At 44.0% G+C, this 18,226-nt stretch overlaps 1 long non-coding RNA gene across 1 annotated transcript; it reads left to right on the forward strand.

Moving 5' to 3' along the window:
- Positions 1 to 913: 913 nt before the first annotated feature.
- LOC122940000 lies at positions 914 to 17,604 on the forward strand. Its single transcript, XR_006390223.1, has 3 exons — positions 914 to 965; positions 1,414 to 1,586; positions 17,545 to 17,604. It is a non-coding gene; the product is annotated as an uncharacterized LOC122940000 (long non-coding RNA).
- Positions 17,605 to 18,226: the final 622 nt, after the last annotated feature.

Genomic DNA, 18,226 nt, shown 5'->3' on the forward strand with positions numbered 1-18,226 from the left:
ACTGTTGCAGTGGTGGCTGACGTGAAGCCTCATTCTCTGCTATGACATGCAGACTGATTCTCTGCTGACATGAAGCCAGATTCTCTGTTACGGGACCTCTCTCCTCTGCCTGTGTGTGTGCTGGGCCTAAATATATGCCAATGGACTGTTGCAGTGGTGGCTGACGTGAAGCCTCATTCTCTGCTATGACATGCAGACTGATTCTCTGCTGACATGAAGCCAGATTCTCTGTTACGGGACCTCTCTCCTCTGCCTGTGTGTGTGCTGGGCCTAAATATATGCCAATGGACTGTTGCAGTGGTGGCTGACGTGAAGCCTCATTCTCTGCTATGACATGCAGACTAATTCTCTGCTGACATGAAGACAGATTCTCTGTTACGGGACCTCCCTCCTCTGCCTGGGTGCTGGGCCTAAATATATGCCAATGGACTGTTGCAGTGGTGGCTGACGTGAAGCCTCATTCTCTGCTATGACATGCAGACTAATTCTCTGCTGACATGAAGACAGATTCTCTGTTACGGGACCTCTCTCCTCTGCCTGGGTGCCGGGGCCTAAATATCTGAGAATGGACTGTTCCAGTGGTGGGTGACGGGAAGCCAGATTCTCTGCTATGGAACCTCTCTCCAATTGATTTTGGTTAATTTTTATTTATTTAATTTTTATTTTAATTCATTTCCCTATCCACATTTGTTTGCAGGGGATTTACCTACATGTTGCTGCCTTTTGCAGCCCTCTAGCTCTTTCCTGGGCTGTTTTACAGCCTTTTTAGTGCCGAAAAGTTCGGGTCCCCATTGACTTCAATGGGGTTCGGGTTCGGGACGAAGTTCGGATCGGGTTCGGATCCCGAACCCGAACATTTCCGGGATGTTCGGCCGAACTTCTCGAACCCGAACATCCAGGTGTTCGCTCAACTCTAGTTATTATCATATTAACCATTGTTCTACTGCTCGTCCTTGGTGGCACAGGTCAGTGTCCAGTATTTCATGTCCTCATTTAGGATGAAGTCATCACATAATGTTTGTCCCACCCATGGGGGGTTAAGAATGATTCCCGGGATCATGTGACGCATCTCCTTCCTCTGCCGTCCTGAGTGGCGCCCAATTATCCCCCGACTGTGCATGATGTCAGTCTAATACAAGGAGCGGTACATATATCAGTGTGACTGAGATAATAATCAAAAATAGTCATTTTATAGAAACCTGTATTAATAAGAATGCCGGGAGCATGAGGACATTTTATACGTTACGTGAAAGTCCTTTATCCCGGCGTCTGACAGTCCGTCAGTTTCACAAGACTGAGGGACGGAGCCTAGAAAACTGCTTAGGGAATTCTTAGGGTTTCTTCCAGGATGTTCTCTACCTTCCCAGTAATTGCACTAATCTCATACATGTCACACGTGATATCCCGTTACAGGTGAATGTCCTGCCCCTGTGACCACCCCCTCTGACCCCTGTGACGACGGCTGGATCGGGTACAAGAAAAGATGTTATTATTTCTCTGCCAATATTACCGAGTGGGAGAAGAGCCAGGAGTTCTGTGTCTCCAGGAATGCTACTCTTGCCATTATAGACTTAAGACATGAGCTGGTAGGTACCTATAGGCTGTAGGGCTGGTTCCTAGACTGCAAAATATACAAGGAGCATCACCACCATGCTGCTCTACATCAGGGCTGGCCAACCTGTGGCTCTCCAGCTGTTGTAAAACTACAATTCCCACCATGCCCTGCTGTAGACTGGTAGCTGTAAGCAGTCTAGGCATGCTGGGAGTTGTAGTTTTGCAACAGCTGGAGAGCCTCAGGTTGGCCATCCCTGCTCTACATTAACCACTTAACCTGAGCATCCATTGCTCCTGAGTTCCCTCTAGTGGCGGCTCTAGGTAGCTCTAGTGGCGGCTCTAGGTAGCTCTAATGGCGGCTCTAGGTTATCATTTGACTCTGTATTGTTTATTATTAAAGGGGTCTTCCAGGACTAACACGGATGACCTATCCATTGATCTGCTATTCAAGTAAATGGGAGCTGAGGTGCAGCACCAGAGAACTAATAATTCATGTACCCAATGGGCGGTCCGGGTATAATTCAAATAATATTCAAGCAAATGGCCCAAGACCATAATAACCCTGCTTCTGGCCTATCATTTAAAATGTAATTTTTATTTCTTATTATAATTAAAGAAAATGATAATCCCTAAAATAAAGAAAATATTAAAATCACATCCTGGTCAAACAGTTTTTCAGATGTCAATATAATAATGATAATATCTCTATAGATATTCAGTACCTTTACATTCAGGCACTGGATTACTACAGAGGTATGGCTATCATTTCCAGCAAATGGTTTGGCTGGTTAATAGGCCGTCACTCAGGGGGCACCTAGCCTTTCTGCTGCCTGAGGCGAACACTGACACAGCACCCCCCCCCCCCATGCCAATGTCTTATCCTAACCCCTTTCCTCCAGCCCATGGCCCTTCGGCGGCCCCTCTCTGGTGCTGCCTCATTGCTGGTGCACCCCTGCGGTCACTTATACAAGCGGTCTCTGTGCTCGGAGCTCTCACCTGCTGCAGTGATATCTGCTGTTTATAAGCGGTCACTTCATTTATTATGGGAGCTCCGATGTCTCACCTGTACCGCGCCGGTTTGGTGGTTATCACTTAGTCCGGTGAACAGTTCTGTATTTGATATGCTCAGGTCTCTCACCTGATGCAATGCTATTGAGGCTGTCACTTAATTCAGTGCACAGCTCTAGATTATATATAGTGTAGTTCAAAATATGGTACTTTATTGTATATATACAGGTTTCTCACCAGTGACTATCACCTGAAACAGTATACAGCGATATATGCTCAGGTCTCTCACTCAGTGCAGTACTATTTGTTGTTTGTAGCTAATCACTTTATTCAGTGTACAGCAATTATTATTATTTATTATTAAAGCGCCATTCATTCCATAGCGCTGTACATATGATAAGCGGTGCACATACATAATACAGACAATTGCACTAAGCATGAACAAGACGAGTTACAGACTGGTACAGAAGGAGACAGTGATAGGGGAAAGGATTGCGCTGCAAGAGAGGATTTTTTAAAAGTTCCTATTATTTTCTCTTTCTTACATTCGGAAAATCTTCAGTTAGATGGACCACATTCAATCATAGAAATTCAACAGATGCATGGAAACCTAAAATGCAGTGAAAGAAACGCACTATGGTGTAGTATGTTTAGACACCAGTCGCATCAGATGTATGCGATATACTGACAAGGATCACTTGTAATGCGCATAGAAAGAGATCGGTGTGTCTTCAGTCAAGGAGCTCAGGTTGTGGGGCAGGTCAGGCCCAGAAGATCTTTGTCTGAACTAGGATCCTACCAAGAGAGCGTCACTCCAAAATATCACCCGTCTCACACTTCCATAAGGCTCAAAAAAGGAAGGAAGGCGCAAAGATGGTGAAGTACGTACCAGTGGTTGCAATTGAAAAGGGTTTATTGTACTTACAAAAACACAGGAATAAAATTGTGTTAAAAACAATGTATGCTGCCCGACCCGGGTTTCGCCATAATGCTTCGTCTGGGGCGTTAATTGCTGAGTGGAGACAGCTGAATTTAAATTCACACAAGGTACCTCCCTTCTGGTGTGTAGCATCGTGACCTCTTGCAGTGTCCCAGGGGGTCAGTAGTGTATGCTGGGCTTGGTAGTGCAGAGTAACCCACTAACCTGGGATTCACTGTCGTCTTCAATCTGGGCAGCGACTGGAACAGGCAGTTCGTAAATATTCGTGACGCCAGTGTCAATTTAAACGGTGACACGCCGTGTAAAGTAATGTGGAATAACGGAACAACCACGGGATAGCCAACCAAAAACTAGAACTTTACTGAATGTCAGTAATAATCATGCACGGACATAGGTGGAAACGCAGTTCCCTTTGAAGACAGTTGGTTTGTATATTAGTACAGTTGGTTTATAGAAGTACAGACTGGCCGGTTTTAGCAATGTTCTTTACAGAGTGTTAATTACAGGAGTTGCAGTACAGGCGGCTTGCACTCTATTCCTGACTGGTCCTGAATATATGCGACTTATTCTCCAAGGTCTAATGCCCTATCTCTGGCGCATCCTTGAAGCTATTTTTATCTAGTACCTCCTCTGTTATCTTGAGTACCTCTTGCTTTATCAGATTGGCCTCTGTTGTATTCTGTGTCCCGGCTGGTTGATTATGATGTTTCGGCTAAAACGGATGATGACTCAGGAGGGGAACCTTTTCCTTGGATCCGGAACCCGGTTACAGGGCCTATAACACCCTCTCCTAGTCGGCAGGCTCCAGGCCTGCTCTACTCTCACAGGCCCATGGCCTGGCCTTGACTCAGACACAGGATCATCTCTGACTCCTTCTCCCACTGTCTGCCTGCTTACTACTCCCTGACTGGGCCTTATATAAACTAGGGTTCCCTAGCTCCCTCTAGTGACTCAGAGCTGGAATAACACCCTAGCCGGCCTGCACATGCACGTTTCACAGTAACAGGGAAATACATAGCATGACATTAGCAAGATGTTCTATACCAACCTCCCCATAAATACAGGGGGAACGACAGTACCCAAGTGACCCTTCTGTAGTGACGGGGTATTACTCTCCCGTACACTACATACCCCGCTGCTTTAAGCTGAGTACGACCTCGTACTCCATCAGGGCCCGCCCAACTGGAATCATGACCTGAAATAGAGAAAGACACATGTATGCATACAGATATGTCATTTATACTCTTATCAGACCCAATTGGCAAAGGTGAAGTGCGGTGACAAGGGGCGTCGTTCTCTTCTTCTCAGGATAGTGAGTGGAACGGGGGCGCTGACCTGGCACAGCGAGATGTTTAAAGAACCAGGATAGTCCATGACAATAAATAAGTCCATAATAAAATCAACCTCTGAGGCTTGCACATAGGAAGTCCATCTCTGGGCACATAGACGTGAATAAAAACCGGTTATTAAATACAGTCAGCGGCACATATATAAAATGACAATAAAGGACTCTGACAATACCAGGGCCATGTTATCCTGGCAAATCCTGCTTACCCTTTAAAATAGTGCTGACATAAAAATGTCTTTTCAACCTGAAATGGGGGTTAAAAGGGAAATTGGTGCAAACTTAAGGCACAACCGGGATATTGTAGCAGCAGGCCGGGTGTCCCAAACACAACATGGGCAGGCTGGGAGCTGTGGTATACAGTGGCACTTTCTCTTGGTCATCATGCCACCGGCCGTGTAGAACTGGCAGCGAGCTTCACCAGCTTTGCCAAACGGAGGGACAACGCGGCCATTATGGAGAAAAACATGTAGCCAGGCCTACTCACAGACGAGTATCATACTCCTCATCTGATGAAGACTCAACAAAAGGTTCTTGCAGCAACTGTTCTGGCCTAGCAGGCCATATCTGGAATCCGTCCCCTCTGACGATCTTTAAAGGAGGAAGCTTGTCTTTCATTGCCTCCATCTCTGCATTGGTTCTGGGAAACGGGATACACCGAACGCATCCTGCGTACCCGAGGTCCTCCACCCAGTAAATTCTCTTGCGCAGGGCCTCTATGTCGGCCTTTGTGCTGGTCAGCGGTGCTACCGGGGGTCCGGTAACAGTGGCCTCTAGGGTAACTGCGGCAGCTGCTGCTAGACGCCGGGCCTCGGCGCAGTCCTCCGCTCGCTGGTAACTGTCTAGCCTCTCTTTCTCTTCCTCCCGCTTCACCGCATCGGGAGGGGGGTATTGTTCCTCCGGCCCCTGCAAAACGATGGGCTCCCAAAAGACATCGGGGCCTAGATAAATCTGACTATGCAGGTGAGTGGTTCGGGCCGGCCCAATTCTCGCCTCCTCTGCCTCACTCGGGTCTGTCTCCTCTTTTTCTGGGTCCCAAGTTTCAGCCGGCGCCTTCGGGCGAGTGACGGCGGTAGCATAGGGGCCCCTTAAGCTCTCCGCTGGGGTATATTCAACTATTTCCCCTAATGTCAAGTTATGGAGGCGCTCTGGGAGATAGTGCCGCTTTACTGAGCGCCGGTTGACAAAGAAGTCCCGGCCAGTCCCCAGCTCCTGGATGAATCCGAACCCCCGCTCCTTATCAAAGGCCACCACGATCCCGCGGCGCCTTTCCAGCTGGGGCTTACCTGGGAAGGAGTCCCCTTGAATGGATTTAGCCATCTCTTCGAATCTTTTCTTCCGGCTGGTATTTTTTTCCGCGGCTTTTAATTCGGCCATTAGGGTCGGCCATTGCGCATGCCGGCGATGGGTCACTCGTAGGTCTACAGCTTGTTCCTGGTCCTGGAAACCGGCCGCCCAGGCTGCGGGGGCCCATGTCTCTAAAGCAGGACAGTCCGGTGGAGTCGCGCCCCACTCACACGTGGCATCAAATTCGGGCCTCTCCGCATCCGCCATTGCCATCTCCTCTTCCGCTATGTTCAGAGACCACACTGGCTCCTCCCTCGGACTGGGCCGGTCTACCTCCATCTCAGGCCCGCCTCCCAGGCATAACTCTTCAGGGAAGTCAGCCGCATCATCACTCATCAAGGTGGGCGGCGCTCCAGGGCAATCTCCTCCTTTCTCTTGGAGGGTTTTGGCGCCAAATATTCGCGCCTCTGTACATCGTGATGGCGCAGTAAAAAGCTCCATAGCGTCGGCGGCCATCTTGGGTGTTCAATGACAGCAAGCAGGTTGATGAAAAGTCCAATAAGTCACAGTCCAACAATTCAATTTTTCTCTGGGGGTAGCGCGGCATAGCCCAGCGCCTCCGATTCCTCCCAGGCACAATTGTAATCCACAGATTTGAGAATAAAGGTTACAGTCTTTGCAATACGGTGGTGGAATAGTTAAAGCACACAGTTCACACTTCTCTGCACTTCAGAAGTATGCGGATCCTGTTCGTGACGCCAAAAAGAGCGATGCAGTGTCCCAGGGGGTCAGTAGTGTATGCTGGGCTTGGTAGTGCAGAGTAACCCACTAACCTGGGATTCACTGTCGTCTTCAATCTGGGCAGCGACTGGAACAGGCAGTTCGTAAATATTCGTGACGCCAGTGTCAATTTAAACGGTGACCTGCCGTGTAAAGTAATGTGGAATAACGGAACAACCACGGGATAGCCAACCAAAAACTGGAACTTTACTGAATGTCAGTAATAATCATGCACGGACATAGGTGGAAACGCAGTTCCTTTTGAAGACAGTTGATTTATATATTAGTACAGTTGGTTCATAGAAGTGACAGACTGGCCGGTTTTAGCAATGTTCATTTTCAGAGTGTTAATTACAGGAGTTGCAGTACAGGCGGCTTGCACTCTATTCCTGACTGGTCCTGAATATATGTGACTTATTCTCCAAGGTCTAATGCCCTATCTCTGGCGTATCCTTGAAGCTATTTTTATCTAGTACCTCCTCTGTTATCTTGAGTACCTCTTGCTTTATCAGATTGGCCTCTGTTGTATTCTGTGTCCCGGCTGGTTGATTATGATGTTTCGGATTAAACGGATGATGACTCAGGAGGGGAACCTTTTCCTTGGATCCGGAACCCGGTTACAGGGCCTATAACACCCTCTCCTAGTCGGCAGGCTCCAGGCCTGCTCTACTCTCACAGGCCCATGGCCTGGCCTTGACTCAGACACAGGATCATCTCTGACTCCTTCTCCCACTGTCTGCCTGCTTACTACTCCCTGACTGGGCCTTATATAAACTAGAGCTCCCTAGCTCCCTCTAGTGACTCAGAGCTGGAATAACACCCTAGCCGGCCTGCACATGCACGTTTCACAGTAACAGGGAAATACATAGCATGACATTAGCAAGATGTTCTATACCAACCTCCCCATAAATACAGGGGGAACGACAGTACCCAAGTGACCCTTCTGTAGTGACGGGGTATTACTCTCCCGTACACTACACTCTCAACATATTTTTACATATTTTAAAACATTCGGGGAGTACAAAGGGACCCCTCTCAAAAAAGTATTTTGAGGGAGTCCACGAAAACACCACAAAGAGAAGCTATATCGAGGACAAAAGAGGGAGAGGGCACAAATCAAATTCCGGTGGAAAAGAAAAGCAAGGGGAACCAATAGGGATCTTCAATCTGAGTAGGCATCCCCTCTCTAAAGAAGAGGAACTTGTTCTACAAAAAGGGCTTAAGTTTGCCCCAAGCAATGAAATTAATAAGTTTAGTCTGTTTTTAGACGTCCATAGATACATTAGGAAACTCAATTTGGCAAAATACCATCTAAATATGCAACCATCACCTTTGACCAATTCGGTAGCAACAACAGGAGTCATCCACACTGACCTCCGTGACAAATCAAAATTCTGAACCAAAAGCAAGAATAACGAATGTATTGATGCCTTCAAAAGAAGTTTATTAAATGAGCTTGAAAAAATAGAAAATAAACCAACAAAACATAACATGTCGAGTAAAGAGAAGGAGGCACTAAAGAGGTTAGAAAAGAACGATAAAATTGTTATCAAACCGTCAGATAAGGGGGAGGGGTAGTTTTAATGGACCTAGAGCAATATACCGCAGAAATGGAGAGACTCTTATCCGACAAGGATACCTACTCAGTGTTGAAAAAAAATCCACTAATTGATTATAAAAAACAACTTGAAGTGATCCTGAAAAAGGGCTTGCAAAGTGGTGTTTTAAATAAGAAGGAACATGATTATCTTTCTTTGAAAAACCCTGTCATATATTTCTTGCCAAAGATGCATAAAGATCCTTTACATCCTCCTGGGAGACCCATTGTGTCAGGGATTAACTCCCTGACCAGTAGGGTCTCAAAGTACATTGATCATTTTTTGCAGAGATATGTGACAGTGGCCCCCTCCTATTTAAAAAATTCCTCCAGTGTGATTGATCTTATAGAGGAGATTCGAGAAATCCATGGGACTATATGGCTAGCCACAGTCGATGTGTCTTCCCTATACACCTGTATACTAAAGGATCTGGGTATCAAAGGGGTTAAAGAAGCACTGGATAGTGACCCCCTAATGGGGATAGATCAGAAAAACTTTATTCTGGACTGTGTTGTCTTCTGTCTCTCTCACAATTATTTTCTTTATAGTGATTCTTTTTATCTCCAGCACTCCGGTGTGGCGATGGGGGCGAAATTTGCCCCCAGCCTTGTAAACCTCTTTATGACCATGTGGGAGAGAGAGAGGATCGACACAGTCCTGAATAAAAATCTAGAAGGGGGCCAATTGATAGTTTGGCGAAGATACATCGATGACTGCCTTCTCATCTGGCTTGGTGAGAGGGAGGGTCTAGAAACCTTTATAGCAGACATCAATCTGAACCAGTTCAATCTCAAGTTCACTAGCCACATTAGTTCCATCTCCGTGGATTTTCTTGACTTGGTTATTTTCTCAGAAGACAGCAGGCTGAAAACTAAAACATTCTTTAAAACTGTAGATGTCAATACCTATATTGGACTTAATAGTTGCCATCATCCCTCCTGGCTCAAAAATATACAGAAAAGCCAATTTCAGCGCATTTCTAAAAATTGCACCAAAACAGAAGATTTTAGGGAACAGGGTCAGATGATAAAAGAAAGATTTCTGGAAAAAGGGTATGAGGAAGAATTTTTAGACGATTGCAGAAAAGAAATAGAAGAAAAACGCAATGGAGATAAGCCCCTAAAAAACAAAAAGGGAGATCAGCCAAAAAATGACTTTAGGTATAGTTTTTTGACCCAATATAACAACAAAGTGGGTCATATTAAAAACATCATAAACAAAAATTGGCATTTATTAAAAAATGACCCTGTCCTTTGTAAGGAGATCCCAGACAAACCCCCTATAATCTTTAAGAAAGCGCGCAACCTGACGGACAGGTTGGTCCACAGCGCCAGTTTTGCAACAAATAATAAAAAACGCATGGTAACAAATAGAAGCAAATTCACTTGGTGCAGTTTCTGTATACCCTGCAGAAACCGCATCCAAAAAAGATCGAGCTTTGTCTGTGGAAACTATTCAATCTAATAAAAGAGATGGAGCTATTTTTAAAATAAAAGGTAACATCTCCTGTAAACATGTGGGTGTCATCTATCTTTTGGAGTGCCCTTGTGGCCTCCAATATGTGGGCAGGACCACACGAAGTCTCAAGACCTGAGTTCAGGAACACATCTGCAATATAAAAAAGGGACTCGAGTCACACAGTGTCTCTTTGCATTTTAAAATCCATCATCAAAAAAATCCTAGGGGTTTGCGTTTTACTGGGATCGAGATAGTCCATACCCCTGTACGTGGAGGATATTTTGTCGCAATTTTAAATAGGAGGGAGGTAGAGTGGATGTATCTGCTTAATACGATTCAACCTCAGGGGTTGAATTTAGAATGTGATGTTAATGACTGTATAGTTTGAGTACTAAGGAAGTAGTGAATTTTCTGATAAAAAAAAAGAAGAAAAAAAAAAGATAGGATTATAGGTTCTGCAACTGCTATATTCCTGTCATTTGGGTCCCTATGTCGATGTCTGGTTTTATATATGTGTAGTTTGAACCTGGTAATTCTTTTCCCATTCCCTTTTTTTTCTTTTTTTGTATTACAATGAAATGTTTTAAAATATGTCAAAATATGTTGAGAGGTCACGATGCTACACACCAGAAGGGAGGTACCTTGTGTGAATTTAAATTCAGCTGTCTCCACTCAGCAATTAACGCCCCAGACGAAGCATTATGGCGAAACCCGGGTCGGGCAGCATACATTGTTTTTAACACGATTTTATTCCTGTGTTTTTGTAAGTACAATAAACCCTTTTCAATTGCAACCACTGGTACGTACTTCACCATCTTTGCGCCTTCCTTCCTTTTTTGAGCCTTATGGAAGTGTGAGACGGGTGATATTTTGGAGTGACGCTCTCTTGGTAGGATCCTAGTTCAGACAAAGATCTTCTGGGCCTGACCTGCCCCACAACCTGAGCTCCTTGACTGAAGACACACCGATCTCTTTCTATGCGCATTACAAGTGATCCTTGTCAGTATATCGCATACATCTGATGCGACTGGTGTCTAAACATACTACACCATAGTGCGTTTTTTTTCACTGCATTTTAGGTTTCCATGCATCTGTTGAATTTCTATGATTGAATGTGGTCCATCTAACTGAAGATTTTCCGAATGTAAGAAAGAGAAAATAATAGGAACTTTAAAAAAATCCTCTCTTGCAGCGCAATCCTTTCCCCTATCACTTTATCTAACAGACTTTTACCCACATTGTCTTGGGATCTGCAGCGCTTGACTGGACCGATTTCTTATACAGAGACTTTGTGTTTTTATTCCACAGAAGGAGACAGGGCCCTGCCCGTGAGGCTTACAATCTACATGGTATGGGAGAAGGACACAGTAGGTGCAGGTGAAGCTGGCCATGGCGGTATAGAGGCAGCAGGGTCACTGGTTGTAGGCTTGTCTGAAGAGGTGGGTTTTCAGGTTTCTTTTGAAGGATTCCACTGTCGGTGAGAGTCTGATATGTTGGGGTAGCGAGTTCCAGAGTATGGGGGATGCACGGGAGAAATCTTGGAGTCGATTCTGGGAAGAGGTGATAAGAGGAGAGGAGAAAAGGAGGTCGTGTGAGGATCGGAGGGGTGCTCTAGTGCTAGATGGAAGGCCACAGAGAAGAGTGTTGCAGTAGTCCAGGTGGGAGATGATGAGGGCATGTACAAGCATTTTCACAGATTCAAAGTTAAGGAAAGTGCGGATATGGGAGATGTTTTTGAGTTGGAGGCGGCAGGTGGTGGAAAGGGCTTGGAGAGGGCAGAATCCAAGGTCACTCCAAGGCAGCGGACATAGTTGACCGGGGAGAGTGTGCAGATCGTGATAGATAGGTCTCTTGGGGGGGGGGGGGGGGGTTGAGGAAGATGGGGAAAAGATGATGAATTCTGTTTTATCCATGTTAAGTTTTAGAAAGCGAAAGGCGAAGGAGGATAAAATAGAAGATAGACATTGTGGGATTCTTGATAGTAAGGTGGTGATGTCTGGACCAGAAAGGTAGATTTGTGTGTCGTCAGCATAAAAGTTATACTGAAAGCCATGGGACTCTATGAGCTGTCCCAGACCGAAAGTGTAGATAGAGAAGAGCAGGAGGTCCTAGGACAGAGCCTTGCGGGACATCAACAGAGAGGGAATGAGACGAGGAGGTGGTGCGGGAGTTAAATACACAAGTCTCTCACCTAATACCATACTACTTAAAATGTGTAGATTGTCACTTAAATCCCTGTATAACACTGTATTATATTTGCTCAGGTCTTTCACCTAATGCACTGCTATGTAGTGTTCATGAGCTGTCACTTGTCTTATATACAGCGCGTATTATATATGCTCAGGTCTAAAGCATACAACACTTCGCCATATGCGCTATTGTAGTGTCCCACTAGGTAGGGGTGGGCACTACACAAGGGTCAATTGGTGTGCGCGTTACTCCTACTCACAAGGAACAGAAATGTCATATTTAATTCTGCATTTAATGTATGTTCTAATGTGTTGTTATATGCAATGTACCCCTGTATGATGCCATAGCAGGCCTAGTTGGGTGTAGTTAGACATCCCAGACACTAGAGGGAGATAGGGAGCCCCTAGTATAAATGTCCAGGCCCAGACAGGGAGTGTTAGTGCAGAGTCAGGAGTCTGAGAAGACAGAGGTTAAAAAGCCTGCTCCTGACATGCAGCTGGATAGCCCTGGCTGCTAGTGATGTCCAGGAGGCTAGTGAGAAGCTCCAGCCTGCCTGAGAACAAGAGAGCCTTAGTTAGCTCTGAAGACACCCCAGTTGCAGGACCCAACCTCCTGGGAGAAACCCACAGTCATCCACTTTACAAGAGAGGGCGATCCAGGGTAAGCTAAGTGACCCTGATGGGCAGACGAAACAAGAAAGTGCAGCAAGAATCTAATACCTGAGGAAGATAGTAACCAAGGATTTAAGCCACCCTTTAGGCATCCGGGCCTTGGGAGATAAAGCCAGAGCAGGAGTTCTAGAAAGGACAGTGTACATTGATTCTGAGGAAAGGTACAACCTGCTGCTGAGTGCTTGTGAAGTTACCCTCTGCGTATCTTGCATAGATATTGCCTGCCATTTTGTGAATAAGCCTCCTTGTGGAACTGTGATTGAAAGACTGTGTTACCACCTGCTGTACAAAGTTGAACTGTTCAGTAAAAGTAACGTTTGGTTCACCATTTTGCCTGTGTACCTACATCATTCAACTATCAACCGGCGTGCCACCGTCCAAAGGCACTGGCGTCACGAATCCAACAGGGACCTTGCCCCAGGCACTCAAAATACCTGTAACATCCAGGGCACCTCATCCACCATCAGGCCTGGTCCCTATATACAGAGTGTGCCCCAGAGGAACCGTGTCTACCTCTCCTTCACTGCCACGCGCCTGCCCAGGGTTCTCCAATACAGTGAGCAACCCTCGATTGCCCATAACCGTGACCTCACTTCGTCTATACCCTGCAGGTCTGGCGTGTTGCACTATTAGGGACTATAACCCTCAGTAGTTGCTGACCTCCTATATATCTAAACCATTGTGCTATATGTACTTTGATATGTCTCTAGAGAACAAATACATTTAGGGACTGTTGCCCTTTTATTTTTTTTTGGGAATACAGTTCGTCTGCAGTACGGAACGGTTTAAAGACGGACTCGGGTTGTATTTAAAAAAAAAGAAACCCTTTTGCTCCCCCGATATGTTTCGCTGGATAACCAGCGTCCTCAGGGGTACTGGAGCAAATGGCAAACATCTGAGCTCACATAATGAAGTGCTGCGCACTAGATTAAGTGACAGCTTTATAAAGATCAGACAGCGCTGCAAGAGGCGAGAGTCCTGAGCATCTAGAACTCGGTGTTGTACACTTGTAGAAGTAAATGATAGCCATACCTCTGTAGTAATCCAGTGCCTGAATGTAAAGGTGCTGGATCTCTCTAGAGGTGCGGGAACCGTGCTCTAAAAAAACAATAAATGTCAGTGACTAACTCCTGCAAATACAGAAAATTGGGAAAATTGTCCAGTTATCAAGGATGGAATTCACTGAACCAGGATGTTCATATGTATATAGCACAGTTCTCCTGCTACTGATCCATAGGTAGCATACTGAATCTCACGCAACTATGACCAAGTTCCAAACCCAAGTAGAAGAGGCAAATACTGCTGGAACGTGTTAGTTATGCGAAAGAGGGATCACAAACACCTCCTGCTGGTCCACAGATCTCGTGCTGAGTATTCAACCTCTGAATCCAAACACCGAACCTTCAAAAGGAATAAGACAGATGGTGCAATACCCTCGGTATCTTCAAAGGTAGGAAATTTATTGTACTTACAATTAATAAGTTACAAACTTGCACATAAAAAAGCCTGACCCGGGTTTCGCTGTTCGCTTCTTCAGGGGCTGCGGTATACACGCCGCTGCAAACCGCGAGTAGAAGTACCCTTCCACCCCAGAACTGAAACGGACTTCCGTAATCCGTAACATGTCAATCACAATATCAAATGTCAAATATATAATATGCATTCAAAATCACATAAAACAATCACATATAAATATAAATACACATGTATGAAATGTTTAAGAACATATATGTATAAAAATATATAAAATTCCCATTAAAAAATATATATATAAAAACGGAGAAAAAAAGTATCATGGGGATCAAGCCATGCAAACTGCTTTAATATCCCACTCAATGTTCAATCCTTGTGGCTGTAAGGTATCCATCTCGAAAATCCATTTCGCTTCTATCTTATTAATTTGTGTTACGGGATTGCCTCCTCGCCAGTATTGTTTAACCAATTCTATACCGCAAAATTTCAAACCACTAGGGTCTTTCTGATGCACTCTCTTAAAATGGGCAGAGACACTATGCGTCTCCAGACCCTTTTTGATATTTCTAATGTGCTCTGCCACCCTAACTTTGAGTTTCCTTAGAGTCCTACCTATATATTGGAGCCCACAAGGGCACTCCAACACATAGATGACACCCTTAGTTTCACAAGAAATATTTCCCTTAATATTTAAAACAGTTGCTTTGGAGGTAGACACAATCTCTTTTATTTTTGATTTTTTCTTCTCCTCCCTGGAGCGATTTCTGCAACAAGGGCAAAAGCCGCACCATGTGAATACACTGCAGGATTTATTTGTACTGGGGACATCCTTCACAAAACTGTGTACAATGCGATTCCTAACAGTGGGGGCTCTTTTAAAAATGAAAGTTTTTTTTTTTGGGATGAGATCTCCAATAGTGCGGTCATTTTTCAGGACATTCCAGTTCTGATGTATGATCTTTCTAATCTGGGGGCAAATGATAGAATAAGAAGTGGAAAAAGCAAATTGATATTTATCCCTCATATTTTCTATATGTTCCTTAGAATCATTATTTTTATTTTTATTTATTAGTTCATCATTATCTAATTTTATTTCTTCCCTTTGCTCATATAATAATTCCTTTTCATATCCCTTTTCAATGAACCGATCTACGATAATACTACTTTGATTCTCGTAGTCTTTAATATTGGCACAATTTCTTCTAATACGTTTTAGTTGGCCTTTCGGTACATTACATAACCAAGGCTTGTAATGGCAGCTGCTACTTTCTATGTACCCATTGTGGTCAGTTGGTTTAAAATATGTTTTGGTTAAGATTTTATTTTGTTCCAGTCTAATTTCAAGATCAAGAAAATGGATAGCGGTTTTACTAATATCTTCCGTGAATTTTATATTCCATTCATTAGAATTCAAACATGAAATAAAATTCAATAATCCCTCTTCAGTGCCGTACCAGATGCCAATGCAGTCATCGATATATCTCTTCCAGAACCGAAGACTGCCTCCCTCGGTATCTCTCCTTAATTCAGGGGAGATGGTGAAATGCTCCCAATATAACATAAAAAGGTTGGCGAAACCGGGTGCGAATTTCGCACCCATCGCCACACCGGAGACTTGTAAAAAATAATAATCGTCATACCAGAAGTAATTATGTCCTAAGCAAAACCGTATGCAATCCAAGATAAATAATTTATGATCCTCACTCATTCGTTCATCGCTATCCAAATAAAACCTGACCGTATCTATACCAATATTATTAGGTATTATAGTGTATAATGATGTGACATCAAATGTCATTAGAAGGATATTTTCTGGGACATTATCAAATGCTTTCAACAATTCCAATACATGCCCTGTATCTCTCAAATAGTAGGGAGTGGTGGTAACATATCGCTGCAGAAAGATATCTATATATTCAGATACGCGGCTGGTAATTGAGTCAATACCAGAGACTATCGGTCTACCTGGGGGGCGCTCTGCATCCTTGTGCACCTTTGGTAGATAGTAAATGGTTGGAGTTTTAGGATATAAGTTGTTCAGATATTGATATTCTTTTTGATTAAGGACACCTTGAGCTATCAAGAAGTGTTTTTAATTTCTTCTTGTAGTCACTGACCGGATCATTTTTTAATCTCTTATATGTATTTGCATCACCCAAGATTCTCTGCATTTCAGCAGAGTTTGTAACTTATTAATTGTAAGTACAATAAATTTCCTACCTTTGAAGATACCGAGGGTATTGCACCATCTGTCTTATTCCTTTTGAAGGTTCGGTGTTTGGATTCAGAGGTTGGATACTCAGCACGAGATCTGTGGACCAGCAGGAGGTGTTTGTGATCCCTCTTTCGCATAACTAACACGTTCCAGCAGTATTTGCCTCTTCCACTTGGGTTTGGAACTTGGTCATAGTTGCGTGAGATTCAGTATGCTACCTATGGATCAGTAGCAGGAGAACTGTGCTATATACATATGAACATCCTGGTTCAGTGAATTCCATCCTTGATAACTGGACAATTTTCCCAATTTTCTGTATTTGCAGGAGTTAGTCACTGACATTTATTGTTTCCATACCAGATAACGTTATATATTTCTCTTACTGGATCTCTCTAGAGATATTATCATTATTATATTGATATCTGAAAAACTGTTTGACCAGGGTGTGATTTTAATATTTTCTTTATTTTGGGGATTATCATTTTCTTTAATTATAATAAGAAATAAAAGTTATGTTTTAAATGATAGGCCAGAAACAGGGTTATTATGGTCTTAGGCCATTTGCTTCAATAGTACCTGAGAACTGCCACTAGTTAATCTGGGTGTTACCAGTTGGGGGGGCGGGGGGGGGGGGGTGTCTCTGCACCGTCTGAAATGATTTAGTGTCGGACTGTGCAGGACACCCCCCCCCCAACTGGTAAGATCCGTCTGGAACTTGACTGCAAACTGCTAGCAATTCACTCATAACGTCTAGCAGGAATAATAGAGGGATCGCTCAAAATAGGCATAAGAACAGATGCTCAAGAATTGTCATTACATTGGGAATGCAAGTAGTTCCTAAAACAGACGTGTCAGGAGAGGGGACAGGACCTCTTTAAGACTGCAGTTTCATATGCAGTCATAAAAAATTGGAGTAAGGTGTATATTGTGAAAGCCTTTTTAGCACAAATTGTCGTTTTTTTTAAACTGCTCTGGATTGAGAGACTTCTATGGTTGATGGCGGTTTTATTTGGTTTTATCTCCAGGATTTCATAATCCGATACAAAGGGCCTTCTGACCATTGGATTGGTCTAAAAAGGGAAAGTGATGGAAAGTCGTGGATTTGGGCAAATGGCTCAGTCTTAAAGAATATGTAAGTATGACTTTTTTAAGGATTCTGAAACATAATGGTATAAATAAAGTTTATTGAACTGAGAGATGGGTTTCCTTAAAGGTGGTAACATGCCATATTTATTGATGACCTATGGTCAGGGTAGGAGAACAATTCACAGATGAGCAGCACTCCGAATCCACATAAGTAAAGCCGACTAAGTGTAGAAGTGTATCAGAAACCTCCTTCAGGAGTACCTGGTGCAAACCAAATCAGATCCTGGCTCGCAATCCCAGAGATGGTAAATCCAAAAGATCTGCCACACTCTTCCAGTTATAGCCTAGTGGTTTTAATCAGCAACAGACATCAATACATAGCGATGTTTCAACCTCAAAGAGTCTTTTGACAGATTTTCAATGTTAACCCTTGCTGTGTTGCAGGAAGAAATGGATTAACAGCCAAACAAAACTCAATATCTATTGCCCTGATTCTGCAGTTTACAGAAACTCCCCACATGTGGTGGTAAACTGCTGTACAGGCACATGGCAGGGCGCAGAAGAAAAGGAGCGCCATATGGTTTTTGGAGAACAGATTTTGCTGGACTGGTTTTTAGACAC

This window comes from Bufo gargarizans, chromosome 6, assembly GCF_014858855.1.
Source record: "Bufo gargarizans isolate SCDJY-AF-19 chromosome 6, ASM1485885v1, whole genome shotgun sequence".
NCBI lineage: Eukaryota > Metazoa > Chordata > Amphibia > Anura > Bufonidae > Bufo > Bufo gargarizans.